This window comes from Carcharodon carcharias, chromosome 2 (assembly GCF_017639515.1).
Source record: "Carcharodon carcharias isolate sCarCar2 chromosome 2, sCarCar2.pri, whole genome shotgun sequence".
NCBI lineage: Eukaryota > Metazoa > Chordata > Chondrichthyes > Lamniformes > Lamnidae > Carcharodon > Carcharodon carcharias.
The window spans coordinates 198,957,684-198,973,456 of NC_054468.1; the positions used below are offsets into that span (position 1 = coordinate 198,957,684).

Consider the following 15,773-nt stretch of genomic DNA (forward strand, 5'->3'; position numbering starts at 1 on the left):
GCTCAACTTCTGACTTCCCAAAGTCTGTCCACCATCTACAAGGCACAAGTCAGTAGTATGATGGAATACTCCCCACTCGCCTGGATGTGTGCAGCTCTCACAACACTCAAGAAGCTTGACACCGTCCAGGACAAAACAGCCCGCTTTATAGGCACCACATTCGTAAACATTCATTCCCTCCACCACCAACGCACAATAGCAGCAGTGTGTACCATCTACAAGATGCAATGCAGGAATTCACCAAGGCTCCTTCGACAGCACCTTCCAAACCCACAAACACTACCATCTAGAAGGAGAAGAAGGATAGATAGGAACACCACCGCCTAGAAGTTTCCCTCCAAGTCATTCACCATCCTGACTTGGAAATATATCAGCATTCCTTCACTGTCGCTGGGTCAAAATCCTGGAACTCTGTTCCTAACAGCACTGTGGGTGTACCTACGCAACATGGACTGCAGCAATTTAAGAAGGCAGCTCACCACCACCTTCTCAAGGGCAACTAGGAATGGGCAATAAATGCTGGCCCAGCCAGCAAAGACCATATCCCGTGAATAAATTTTTTAAAATCATAAAACCAGTTCAATTATGAAACCATGGCCTCAGTAATATTCTCAAGGTGAATTAAGTATCACATTAGAAAATTCCTCTGGCTTTAATATTTACTACTGAAATAAAACTAGCACATCGGTTTCTATTATTTAAGGTTCTGAATACATTCCGGAGACTTTTATTTTATTTAACCATTAAATCCTTAATGGATAATTTGGGGGACAGTAGCATAGTGGTAATGTTACTGGACTATAATCCAAAGGCCCAGGCTAATGCTCTGCAGATAGGAATTCAAATCCAATTATGGCAGCTGAGGGAATTCAAATTTAATTAATAAATTGGGAATAAAATGCTTGTCTCACTAATGATAATAAAATTACCAGATTGTCGTAAAAAGCCATCAGATTCACTAGTGACCTTCAAGGGAGGAAATCTGCCATCCTTACGCAGTCTGGCCTACACATGACTCCAGATCCACAGCATTATGACTGACTCTTAACTGCTTGCTGAAATTGTGCAGCACACCAGTTATGTCAAACCACTATACAAAAAAACATTGTGAATTTACCTACACCACATGGATTGCAGCAATTCAAGAAGGCAGCCAAAGGCAATTAGGCACGGGCAATAAATGCTGGCCTTGCCAGCAATGCTCACATCCCACAAATAAAAAAATAATAGACCACTGGACAATTGAGTTCAAGGTCACCCAATATAACAAAAAATAAAACTGAGCCAACAGGCCACTGGGTTTCAGTGCTACCCACTCAACCAAACAGGTCCAGAATTAAAAGTGGGGCCCCTGTAACTTAAATCAGTTTTCAAAAGTCAAAGTTACCAATTCAACTTGCAGACTTCCCCTTCTCAATAGCAGTACTAGAAGTAAAGGAATTGGCAACCAAAAACTAGGGCCAGTGCCAGCCTAACTGGACAACATCCTTCTGCTACCTTTATATTCACAATGCAGTGGATGAATTTGTGGTTCGAAAAATGATGTTTTTTTCCAACTGTATGAAAAGTGCAAGAGGAAAAAAAATTAAAAATTGCAAACACAAGTATGATACATATATGCACAGGGAGCACATGCATGTGTTTGCTAATGTTTCTTCATACAAGCATTTCATTAAAAGTGCGTGTGAAACAATCATACTAACAGCGACTGGGGAAGTGCATGAGAAAACACCCAGTCAGCATGTTTCTTGGCTGCTGCTTTATTTTTCCTGTTATTCGGAAAACCATCCCACATCAGGGAGGGTGTAGTTTAATCATCATGAGAGCCGACCCTTCAAAATGATCCACAATATTGTGATTGACTCTTGACTGCCTGCTGAAATGAACCACTCTGATTCAAACTAGGTATGATATTGGGGTGAAGTGAATAAACAATCAGGACATAAATGGAATGCAGTTAATTCTAACCTTTTTTTTGGTTAGCTCTGAAAAGCCCCCATTACTGTATGTAAGAGATTCAAATCAAACTGGTGAGAAATTCACACAGATGCAGTTTCTGTTTGTGCAATATAGAGAGCAGAGCATCCCTTCATAGGAACATGTTTCACTTACACAGTTCTAGAGTGTTTAGGTGGAGTGGCATGAGCCAAAGCTGAGGCAAGCCTAAGTATGTCCAATAGTATTACTGGAATTTAATCAGATATACTCCTATACTGGTAAGCCTCCTGTTGTTTATTCATTAGGACTACTTTACTTGTTAGCACTTTGGTTAGCAGGATTATTTAGAGACAAGTGCCAATAATCCCAGATACAAGTGGCCGATCTACTCCATCAATTTCCACAAATGGGCCAAACTGGATGGTCAATCAACAACAGTGCCTTGAGGTACTGCTGAGCTGCCTAGCTCAGGCATTTGATTACTAAGTCGACCACAGAGGCTTGAATCAAATCCAACTTTCCATTGCCAGGCAAACCATCCTGGAGCCATCTCAATTTCAAAGGAACTCCACTGTATATAGACATAAATATTCCCTTAAGAGCACCCCCAGTGGTTTAATGAGAAAATTCTTTGCAGGATATAGCCTAATCATACAGATTTTGCAAGGTTTACATTGAATGTCTGATTTGTGCTGAATTACCAAGACAAAGGATGCAACAGTTAGCCTCAATGGCCATAGGCCAGTCAGAAAAAAGATCAGTCTGACTGCTGTCTGCTGGTACCTCCTGGAATTACACTCATTTGGATACCTGGTAAGTTTGCCCTAATTATGATGACTACTACAAGAATCTGCATCCCTGCTGTCAATTGATTCTTTCTAAGTATCTTGCATCTTCTTTTAAGCTCCCTACACACTATTGATGTGAATTTCTACTGCAATTCTTCTGATAATCCGCTATAACTCCAGCAGATGATACACCCCGAAACCCTGGATAAACCATGTATCACTTTTCTAGGGTTTTGGCAGATGAGCAGGAGCTCCCCAATAGAAACTCATCCCTGAAATATCAAGCGATTTCCTGACCCATGTGGGTGACAGTAAATGGCTGCAACACCCTCAACAGGATGTAACTTATCTGTATAAGATACATGAGTTTGACCATGCTTTTGTTTCTTTTCCACCTTGGAATTCACTGTTCACACACATTCAGGAGTCACTGAGCTGAAGCAACATCTCACAGTTGACTAGGCTGAAATTGGAGGTCCAAAGACCTACAAAATGGCAGATCAATTGGATGCCACAATCCAAATGGATATTGGGCATCAGGACCCTGGGCAGTACATTACTGTGACAGAGGAGGAGTTGTGGAGGTGGGGGATTGGTGATGTGGTGGGGAAAGGAGGGAAGAAAGAGAGAGAGAAGTGAAAGAAAGAAAGAGCCTAAAGGGGAAGAAAGTAAAAATAATTGGTTCTGGAAGAGACATAAAAGCAGATTATTAGGAGGTAAAAGAACATATGGTGTTTTCCATGCTTTCTACTGACTGACAACCAAATTCATTCCAAAATACCCAAGAGAGTTTTAATTTCTTAAAAGCTTAACTGAAATCATAGGATTTACATCATGAACAGACAACATAATCTCATCTTCTAGTTAAACAAATTTACAACTAAAAGAAGGGTCTACTCAATTACTGACTCTACATCTATCGAAGCATGTGACTGCAAAAAGTTTTCAATTGCTTCTTGCCACATAATATCCTACTAAACTCTGAATTGGGTCATTCTAAAGGTATGATGAAGGTAAGAAAACTGATACTCTGTTCAATTCGAACTCTGATTTTTTTAAATCTGGAAGCAACATTATTTTAACTTTCTGTGATGGATTAGTAAAAGGATTTCCTGACAGTCACAAAAAATTTTGAACCTTTGCCAAAAAAACTCAAGACTGCTGCTGAATCACTGCAAACAATGTAGGCCTTCTTTAAATCCCTGTGTGATGCATTTGGCACACATAAAAACACCTACATTTGGTGAAAATTGTGGCTTTTTGCTAAAGTTCCATTACGGGTGATTATATATTTGGACAGCTATTATCAGGTTAATGCTGATCTAGCTTTACTTTTCCTATCATTTTGTTTCCCTCTCCAGATTTTTAACTATTTTGAAGTCAATAATGACTCTGTTTAGGGTATGGTTATATGCTAGCCAGCGTCACCCCAGTACATAAAATGGTCTTTCTTCAGATAGGAATCTGCATAGTGACTGCTAGAGCACCACCACCCATGCCAATTATGTCCTCACTGGCACCCATATAGAATCATAGCATCTTACAACACGGAAAGCAGTTATTCAATTTGATGTGCCTGCGCCCGCCCTTTGAAAGAGCTGTCCAAAATAACCCCACGCCAAGATTTTGGACAATACCAAACATGTGAATGGCAGAACAAGGGTCTGTGAAAGAACAACATAGAACAAGTGACAGATGGCCCTTTTGGGGGTGGGGTGGTGGGGGGGCGGTGGTTGGGGAAAAAGGATAGAAAAATGGATAAAAAGGGGGTAAAAAAGGGGGATAAAACAATGAATAAATTAAAAATAAAAATAAGTAAATAAAAAATAAATTTAAAAAGGGGATTAAAAAAGGGGTGAAGGTGGAGGAAAGAGTTCATGGTCTGAAGTTGTTGACCATGACATCTTTGTGAATCTCACCTTAACCCCCACCTATCCTGCTTTACCTGCTCCACCCCCTTAAATAGTATAAATTCCATCACTTTCTACTTCTCTTTAGCTCTGAAGAAGTCTTACGGACTCAGAACGTTAACTCTGTTTCTCTCTCCACAGGTGCTGTCAGACCTGATGAGTTTTTCCAGCATTTTCTGTTTTTATTTCAGATTTCCAGCATCCGCAGTATTTTGCTTTTATCTAAGCTTCTCAATGTGTTTAGTGCCTTTCCAAATGAGCTTTCTCCATTTTGATCAGTTACAAGCCAGGGACTCCCATGTGTTGACAGGTATGTCTGACCTCTTCAAAAGTGAGGTGAGTGCTGCCCTTGACATTAAGGCAGCATTTGATTGAGTGTGGCATCAATGAACTCTAGCAAAACTGAAGTAAATGGAATCAGGGGGAAAACTCTCCACTGGTTGGAGTTATACCTAGCACAAAGGAAGATGATTGTGGTTGTTGGAGGTCAATCAAATCAGTCCTGGGGCATAGCTGCAGGTGTTCCTCAGGGTAGTGTCCTCAGCCCAATAATCCTCAGCTGCTTCATAAAGGACCTTTCCTCCATCATAAGATCAGAAGTGGGGGTGTTTGCTGATGATTGTACAATGTTCAGCACCATTCATAACTCCTCAGCAGTCCATGTCCATATGCAGCAAGATCTGGACAACATTTCAGGCTTGAGCTGATAAGTGGCAAGTTACATTCGCACAACACAAGGCCCAAGCAATGACCATCTCCCCCTGACATTCAATAGCATTACCATCGCTGAATCCCCCACTATCAACATCCTGGGGATTACCATTGACTAGAAACTGAACTGGACTAGCTATGTAAATACTGTGGCTATAAGAGCATGTCAAAAGCTGGGAATTCTGCATGGAGCACAAGGCACACATCAGGCATGTGATGGAATACTCCCCAGTTGCCTGGATGAGTGCACCACCAACAACACTTCAGAACCTTGACACTGTCCAGGACAAAGCAACCCGCTTGATTGGTACCACGTCCACAAACATCCACTCCCTCCACCACTGACGCACAGTAGCAGCAGTGTGTACCATCTACAAGATGCATGGTAACAACTCACCAAGCCTTCTTCAACAGCATCTTCCAAACCCATGACCTCTGCTACTTCAGAAGGACAAGGGCAGCAGATACATGAGAACGCCACCACCTGCAAGTTTGCCTCCAAGCCACACACCATCCTGACTTGCAAATATACTGCTGTTCTCTCACTGTCACTGGGTCAAAATCCTGGAATGCCTTTCCTAATAGCACTATGGGTGTACCTACACCAGACAGACTTCCAGCATTCCAAGAATGTGGCTCACCACCACCTTTTCAAGGGCAATTAGGGATGGTCAATAAATGCTGGCCTAGCCAGCGATGCCCACATCCCATGAAAAAATATTTTAAAAAGATGCTTTAAGGACTTCCCTAAAGTGTTTCAGCTATCCTCCTGGGATTCTTCTGCCATGAACATGTTCCGAGTAGAGCAATTGCTGCAGAAGTCTGGTGTCAGGCATACCAATGACATGTCACACCCAGTAAAAGGTGGTTTTGAGTGCTTAGTGCCTCAAAGCTTGGCAAGTAGGCCTGGGAGAGGATGCTGCTGTCGGACCGCCTTGCTGGCTACCAGATTTGAAGGATATTGTGAGGGCACCACTGGTGGTGCTTCTCCATGGCTCTGAGGTGCCTGCTGTAGGTTGTCCAAGTCTCTGAAGCACATAGGAACGTGGGGGCATTTTAGCCCAGTAAACTATGACCTCGGGTTTGAATTCCTGACCTGCAAAAACTCTTTACCTCAGTCAGTCAAAGGCTGAACTGGCACACTGGGGGTGAATTTCACTATCCATATCTGTCTCCATTGAGAAGAGGCTCCCAAGGTACAGAAAATGGTCCACATTTTCCAGGATCTTGCCATTGATCTTAATCGACTGGGGAAGGTGTTGTGCTGTGGGGAAGAGGACCTTAGTTTTTTGTGTGTTTAGCGAAAGGCCCATTTTCTTACATGCTTCAGAAAAGGAGTCGACAATGACCTGGAGCTCATTTTCTGAGTAAGCGCACACACAAGCATCATCTGCAAACTGTCATGAAATTACAGTGCTTTTTTGAAAAATTGATTTTAAAAAAAACCTTCAACTGAAATTCTGGAATTTAAAATGAGAGTACAAACAGCTTTAAAATGCGAGGCCACCTTCCAAGGTGAAGGTGAGAAAAGCAAACAAGACCGCACCAAGGGAGTGTGAGGCGAGAGAGAGATTTCTGGTAATCTACAAATGTTGAGACACGAAGAGAGATATTAAAAATACAAAGTGCTGGACATTAATCAACTGTAATATTATTAACACAACAGAGAACTGCTGGCCAGCCAGGATATGCAACCCATAGACACTCAAAATCCCTGCGGAGGAAGAAAGAACCCCATTTCCTGTTGCTTTCTGCTATCTTGAAACATGTCAAAAGTTCCTGAGTTGAGACATCAAAACTTGTTCTACAACAATGACGACAGCAGGTATGGTAATCAAATTCTTTTGGGATATACATCTACAGCAGGGCTTTAAGAACTGGGTTTTACCAAGTCAAAGCAGATACCATCAGAGAGATTTTGGAAAAGACTTCAGCAGAGATTCAGGCTAACAGATATCTCCCTCTCTCTCCCCCCTGCCCCAGGAATAAGTACAGCACTCGGTTCCATAAATCAGGGTACCCAAAATCCAACAAACCGAGATCTTGTAAGAATTGCAACATTTTCTACATCTACCTGCTCAAAGGAAGTAGATAACTTAAATTGGCCACAACATTTAACAGTCTATGTCTCAAATACAAGCAAAGAGCATCTAATTGTATATTCTTTTAACTTTTATTTGGACTCTAACTTTCCTTACTTCTGATACCTGCTTATTGTGTGACATCGTGTCTTTTGTTATTTTTTCTTGGGTTTAATGGCTAATAAGCTTGCTCTTTCCTTGACTCAAGAAAATCATGTTTGATTGGCTTATTGTTCGCTGCATAAATAGTAAAAAAAAAAATTACATTTGGATTCAGGAAAGAAATTTAAAACATTTTTTTGTTGTGACCAACCAAGGAGGTTGAATAGAGGGGAGCCAGTTCACTTTTTCCCACCTGGTCATAACAATACTGAAGCTCAATGGCTGAGGTTGGAGTGGTTTTGGTTTTGGATTGAAGGTGGTGTAGGGTGACCAGCTTCTCATCTGTTCTGTAGATTATCTCTACGTCTTTGAGTAATTTGCTGGAAATAAGGTGCAATATTGCAGCGAGGAAAATGGACAAGAGAGTTTGTGCAATGACACAACCTTGTTCAACCCCAGTTTCACTGAGATAGGGTTTATGGTGGTTCTGTTGGTGAGGGTCACAGCTTACATGTCATTGTGGAGTAGATGAAAGATGGTGACAAATTTCTGAAGGCAGCCAAATTTGAGAAGGATACTCCATAAGCCTTCAAGGTTGACAGAGTCAAAGGCTTCCTGCACACCCATCACAGCAAGAGGGGCACAAGGAGAAGGAAAATGATGATGATGGAGAGGGGGAGCAGAGTAGTTCATTGTGTACCCTCATCATGCTCAATGATGATGATAGGAGGCAGAGGAGGATCAGGTCGCATAACAGTTACAGAAGTTTCAACCTGCTACCCCTCTGCAACCCCACCTCCGCATGCACCCCTAAAGCACTGAAGCCAATTTCATTATCAGAGCTCAGGTCAGCTAAATCACTGGAGACCAAAGATCTAAGCTGAGAAAGTCTAAATAGCACAATTAACCACTGGGAAAACTAACTGAGTCTTTGGGAACTGAGTCTTTGGGAGGTTGAACTGCAGTGAAAGCTTAAAATAGAGTACATAAAGAGCTAAGGATAAACTAGATACAGCAAATAATGTGCGAGTTTGCTAATAAAGTATGTTCTCAATGACAATCATTGTAATTCATTACGCTGCATTGAGCAATTTTAAGTTAACACACATCACCATTTTAAAAAGTGTTTCGAATTTTTTTAAGGACACAGTAGGAGTGAAGTCTTAGGCCTTTGTTGTGTCTTGGCAATCAGTTTGGAAAACGAAAAGAAAATATCCTCAAAAAAGGAAGAGTCTGGCTGGGTCTACACACAGAATATCAGTAAGTTATGATGCTTAATTTAACAAGAACCTGTTGCAAAAACAGCTTTCTTATTTTAATGTCACTGTCATTTTCATTAACTTTTTACTTATGCTCCCTCCACTGATCAATCATGTGCTATACAAAAAGTAGAGAAGAAATATTTATGATTTTTTTAAAAATAAAATGTCTATGATGCATTTCATAGAATTAGAAATAGCTGATAGTGTGTTTAAGAACATAGTTCAAGCACAGGGTTGTGCCGACATTAATAAGCCACTCAGATTTCACTCACAGTTGCAATTTCAGCACAATTATTGAACTGAATTCCAGCCTCTAACATTTGACAAAGTAACAATTTGTCGTTTATTTTATCCAGTTTGCTCCTAAGAGCACACCATGCAGTACTCTTCCAAGCGCTGTATGAGAGTCCACGGAAGGCACAACTAAAGCTGTCTTCACCTCAAGAAAGAAAGACTTACATTTATATAATGTCTTTCACAACCTCAGGATTCTTGTAACTGAAATCCCAAGCAGGCAATTTGCACTCAGGAAGCTACTAAAAACAGTAATAAATATTGGCCAGGACACTGGGGAGAACTCCCCAGTTCTTCTTCTTTGAAAAGTGCCATAGGGTCTTTTAGTCCACCTGAGGGGGCAGACAGGGCCTCGGTTTTACACCTCACTTGAAAAATGCCACCTCCAACACTGCAGCACTATCTTGGTACTCCACTGGAATGTCAGCATGATTTTGTGCTCAAATCTCTGGAGTGGGATTATGAACCCACAACTTTCTGGCTCAGAGGCAAGAGAGTTACAACTGAGTCCCAGTAGACATATGTCCATACACATGAGGTAATGAACAATTAAGGCAGGCAGCTTCTTTCCACTCTAAACACCATGGTGATGTGACCAATTGCAACATCCATACTTTGAAAGGGAATGGAACAATGAGGAGTGAAAAACATTTGCAGCATCAACCAGCATTATGGCCAGGAAGGAATGTAGGTCATCAAGAGTTTAGTGGAAATGGAGCTGAGGGAGCAGTGGGTCAGTGCCATGGACAAGATAATCTTGGAGACCGTGTGAAAGGAGATGGGAGAGGAATTAGAGCAAGATATGAATTCGGGTCCATTGATAACCATCCTGATGGAACAATATCACCATTCCTTTATTGCCTCAGAGTCAAAATCCTGGAACTCCTGGCCTAACAAAGTACCTTTACCAAACAGGCTGCTTCAGTTCAAGAAAGTAACTCACCACCACTTCAAGGGCAACTAGGGATGGGCAACACAGGCTGGCCAGAGACACCCAAATCCCATGAATGAATAAAAAGAATTCAGTTGCTATAGAACCCACAGATTTTCATTCCATTGAAGTGAAAGGAAGGGCAAAAGTTCAGAAGAACATTGCTATCCAAGTTTTAATAAAATGCCTAGAGACAGGAGTAGTGCTAAAAAAGATCCTAAAGTTTTAGTTTCTTCAACTAGTACAAATATAAATGCAAACCTTTTTCTCTTTCTTACGATCAGTTACATGGTATAATGCCCAACATGGGTGGCATTGCTTAAAGAATGCAGTGTGTTTGTGGCATCCCATATGTGATTGTTGCATGTTGCATATTTAATATATAGTCCCCAGATAAGGGACTTATCAGATATTAAACTGATAAGAACAGATACTACACTTCATCTTGGCCAAAAGGCCTGCATGATTAAATAAACAACTAAAAGGAACATGTTAAAACCAGTGTATTGTGCAGAAAAGTAGGAATAACAGGGTAAAAATAGGTCAGTGACGTTTTTTTCGCACGGGGGTCATCAATCACAAGCTGCCCAACCCCATTCAGGTTGAGATGACCAACATTTCATTTGCGGGAGTGTAGTGTCTGGCCGAGCGAATCCAACCCTGCTTCTTTTCCCAACTTCCTCTGCACTCAGCTGGGAAGCCAAGTAGTGTTGCTCACAAAACGGGTGCTGCAGCCAGTTTGCTTTTTTTAAAGGCTCACTCCCTATTAAAGGAACGTTGCACACATGAACTGAAGGCTGCTAGAAAATCATTTGGGAAGACAAAGTTGAAGAAGCCTAGCACATCTGTCAAGGGAGAGGACTGAAATATTTAATGACACAGCCTTGAAGGCTCTGGTGAACCAGGTGGAGTGAGGCAATATACCCTGGGAGGTAGGAAGTCCTCACATACCAGCTTCAGAAGAGAATGGGAGCATGTTGCAAGGGAGACCAGTGCCCATTGTCTGGCCCCAAGGGCATGGCAGCAGTGTCAGAAGTACAATGTCCTCACACAAGTGGCAACTCATTTTTTTTTTTACTTCTCATACACACAACACCACCGTCTCTCACTGTTCAATGCACCACAACCTATCAAGCACCCAGCAGCATTCCCTGGCACTGTACCAGCTTGGGAAGGGCGGCAGCAGTCAGGGTTGGCTGGCTGACTGACTGGCAAAAAAAGGGGTATTGATGGCATGGCAGTGGGAGGAAGAACATTATCATCCTGAGAAAGAATAGCAGATTCATATCCACAGAACCACTGCTAGTCCCCCAGGGTGACACCTCAGCAATCCTGGTAAACTGTTGGAGGACAGATTGCTTGACAACTGTAAGAACCTGCAAGGCCATTTGAGTATCCACACATGACAGCAAGGTGCACTTGTATGGCACCAAGCTGAGATTGCATGACCCCAATAGTATCTGCTTCCGCTGTCATTTCAGTTTCTCTGGAGGGCCTCCTGGGCCCCTGTAGGCAAAGGAGCTCTCTCCTCTCATCCTTCTCCTGCAGCAAGGCCTTCAGTGTTGCATCAGAGACCCTTGGAGCACATTCTGCCATATTCGCTCTTCTTGCAGGTCAGATACTCTTCCCCAGCCACTTCCAGCACCTGCTGTAGCCAGACCTCCCCCTATAAGAAGTGCAGGCTGGCTTCAAATAATGGAGATTTGCTTTAAGTGGTGCTAGAATTACATAAACTTGGTCCCCCTGCTGAGAGGTGCAACTGCTCAGCAGCGCATTTAGTGCTAGGCTGCATAATACTATCATTTAAATTAGCAGGTAGCACAAACTTGATATGTTGTCTGCATTGCAAAAAATAGCCACAGGTTAATACTGTACCATGATCCCTGAGCCTATTTTTGAGTCTTTTCAAATTTTCTTCCAAAGTTTTTAAAATTCCACATAGTACTATGTTTGATGTGTGATATATTGCCAAATAAAAATTAGGGTGGAAGACTGATAAAGTTGATTTTGCCTTTTAGTCATCACACCTGTATTGAATGTCACAAGACCTGTATGCTACTGTAGAAACACACCAAGGCTCCTTGGACAACATTTTCCAAACCCATGACCACTACCACCTAGAAGGACAAGGACAGCAGATAGATGGGAACACCACAACCTGGAAGCTCCTCTCCAAGCCACTCACCATCCTGATTTGGAAATATATTGCCGTTCCTTCATTGTTACTGGGTCAAAATCCTGGAACTCCCTCCCTAACAGCAATGCGGGTGTACCTACACCACACGGACTGCAGCGATTCAAGCCTTCTCAAGGACAATTAGGGATGGACAATAAATGCTGGCCTAGCCAGCAAGGCCCACATCCTGTAAATGAATTAAAAAAAAATATTACTGAACTATGTATGAATGGATGTGTTAATGTATAACCTACAGTTGCCTTACGTAATGATTAGTGGGGACAAGTTGTCAGCTTCAATAAATCACTGCTGATAATGGCATGATTACAAAGTCATTTTCTGCCGGCCACATCAACTTTCCAAAGCTGCAATGTTAACAACATCTTAGCACCAATTTTAACTCGTGGCATAATACCATTGGTAAGGATGGGGGAGGAGTGAGAATGGGGCGAGTGTCAAGCTCGCCAGGTCATGATGTGTGTAGCCTAGATTATCTTAGCCCTCAGGCTTCATCCATGTCCTGAAGCCAAGTTTTTTGCTCAAGCTAAGCTGGAACCATTCCCTGCCCAACAGGTGGGGGCAGAATTTCAGATGGCTGGAGACCACTGCCAAAGTGGTGCGAACAGTCCCCGGCACTAAGGTCAGTCACTATGGTTTGGGGTGGGGGGAGCAGGTGGTGGAAGTGCAGGGTAGTTGTGAAGCAATTGCTATCAGTGAAATGAAGGAAGATTTATGGTTTCCTTATGGGAGCCATGGATGAGGATCCCATGCTCCTCCTCTTCCCCAAGGAAACCAGTAAAACTAAATAAAAAAGACTTATCTTGCAAATGACTCTTCTAATTCTAATCTATCTGCAGCCAAATTTGCCTGGTGCCGTCAGCAAAGCACATGACTCACTTCCGTGAGATTAAAATCGTGTTCGGGATCCCAAACGTTTCACTGTATCCCAACCTTTGAATAGTTATGAGGCCCCTCACCATCCTGTAGTGAATATTTATGTCTCCCAAAACCTGAGCAGCAGTGCAATGTGAATCAAGAGGTAAGTACTGTGCCCCTATTTTAACACATAGCATGCTCCATTCTTGTCAGACCACAAGGTTAGAATCAGGAATCATACTGCAGTGTGCTTCAATCACAGACTCCTGGTGCCTTACTCAGTGTCATTTTTCATATCAGTCTCATCAGTGGATCAGCAGTCTCTTTTACTGGGGCAGATCACAGCATTGCCAACTCCTATCCTTGCCCGAAATCCTAATGGGAATATAACCGGAACAGAGAGTGAGGGTGAGGGATGTATAACCAGTGAAAACTGCTCACCTTGGTTGGAATAGGGCTGTGGAGAGACTCAGGTGGTCAAAATTTTGTGGTAGTAATGATGACGAAGCTGTCAGCATTTACCGTCATTATTTCTCTGAAACAGACAGCAACTTCTAGAGACTGCACATATCTAGTTAAATGCGGAAATCCAGAAGTTGCTGTCAGTGATTCTACGGTTCCCCAAAGGATACACTCTTGATGTTCTCCCAGGGCATAATCAAGTAGAAATCACTTGCCCTTTATGCCCTTAGTCTTGTAAAAACCCTTGAAAAATTTATGCCCTGTTGAATGAGCCGTTACTAAGTTTGTAAAATCATACTAAGTTCATGATTACTGTTGTAAAGCCCCTCTGGCCCTGGAAAACTAATTTTATATTTTTAGAATGTCAAATTTCTCCATTTGATGAAGAATTTTACATTCTTAAAATAATGGACGACCTTTAATGGAGGCGACGGGGGTCTTGCCCGCCAGCTGAAAAGCCAGCGAGAGACCCGTTTTGCCTCTTTTCAGGAAGGCCCACTGAATTATCAAGCAATTAACTGGGCAGCAGCAGGCATTCCCCCGAATCAAGGACCCTGGGGATGGAGGATTCACCCGCTGGGAGCTGGCAGTCAGTCCAAGGCAGGCAGCGCATCATTGCTCAGCAGCACCAGTGGAGAGGGAGTAGCTGCTGCCGGTAATGCACCCACTGGAGGCCCAGAATCACTGATGGACCCAGCCACAAATTAATGGTGGCAGGAGAGGGGTGATTAAGGGTTTGGGGGCAGCATTAAGGGAAAGCTGGTGGGATCAGCAGCGAGGGCAGGTGGTTGGCTCTAAGTCTTTCTTTTCCAATGTTGAGTCCCTCGGTTAGGCACTGAGTGCCTTTGACTGAGGGACCATCCTAGAAGCCCATAAGCAAGCCGACAGGGTTTGCTTTTCAGGCTTTCCATATGGTGAGACCCCGTTTTCTGCTAGGTGAATACCAGTGTCAGCAGGATGAGACCCTTAAGTGGATATTACTTCATTTCCCTCAATTAGCAGTGGGGTGGGAAAGCCATCCAAGGGCCTTCCCGCCATGGGCTTAATTAGGGAAGAGGCAGGGAGGCAATGGAGTCCCCACCCAGCTCACTCCCACCCGATTAAATGCCTCCCTGCCACCTAATCCACAACATGAAAGGCATTCAATTCTGTCCAATATTTTTTTGAAGTTTGTTTATGATATTTCAGCTTCTACCTTAATCCCTTGTGCATGTCCTAGACACTTAATTTGCTCTCGGTAAAATTTATTTGAATGTGAAGAACATCTGTGTATTTTACTTCCTGGTTTGCTGTTTGTAAGAATACTTCAATTTGAGTAGCTGCTTGCCCACCTCGAAGTCATTACTGTTGCTGGGTGCCTGGTGATCCCCTTTACTTGGCACCAGATTCAAACTGACACCTCTGTCTCCCTTTCATTGCTGCTGACTTCAGAATCAGGCCATCATCCTGGAGCTGATTTACTGGGGAGCCTAAGGAGATTGGCAAAGAAGGAAGTAATAGGTGTTCAAGAATTTTAGAAGTGGATACTCAGAGTGAAGCTCCATATTAGCTGAATTGCTATAAATGTTTGAGGCAAAATGTCCAGCAAGGAGGAAGCTTCCTCATTCATAATTATCTTGATTGTGTCAAAGAAAAATTAAACATTGGCTTCAGTACCACCTATTGCATGAACTCATGGAATTAGGTCAACAAAATAACATACCTGGATTACTCACAATCAGATGTACCCTTGTGAAATGGCCCAATGGGTTGACATGTACAAAGGTCAAAAGCAACATAAATTTCTTCCTTCCGTGGCTGTGTCCCTAACAGATTCTGATAGCAATGGAGTTAATGAACTCTGATGACTGCTCCATATAGTTGTTCCCTTTTGACTCTGAAAGAATTCCCAATATATATTCAATTCCAGTGTGAAATTTGCATAAGAATCTCTCATTATTGGCATCAAATTAATCAATAAAATGTATTTCTCTGACTGAAGCTTTCTTGTGATTATAATGAATCCTGTAAAATGTATCAAAATTTTGACCTTTGTACAAACCAATGATAAGGCCATTTCACGGAAATTACATTGACAGTGAGTGTGAAGTTGAAACAGTACAAATGTGAATCTGAAAACATGCTGTAATCAGTCTTATTATGAATGTCCCCAAGCTACAAAACATGTCAGTATAATAGGTTAATGTATTGCCCTGCCATCTATTTTTCGCACCTGGAGGGTTGGATTATATATAAAAAAAGT

At 42.3% G+C, this 15,773-nt stretch overlaps 1 long non-coding RNA gene and 1 pseudogene across 1 annotated transcript in view; both read right to left on the bottom strand.

Annotated features, from left to right (window-relative positions):
* Positions 1-14,900, bottom strand: part of LOC121289464 — a 48,281-nt gene extending 33,381 nt beyond the window's left edge. Inside the window, exon 1 of the long non-coding RNA XR_005945569.1 lies at positions 14,863-14,900. This is a non-coding gene — a long non-coding RNA (uncharacterized LOC121289464). The remainder of the gene's footprint in view (positions 1-14,862) is intronic.
* Positions 10,373-10,489, bottom strand: LOC121275581 (annotated as a pseudogene).
* Positions 14,901-15,773: the final 873 nt, after the last annotated feature.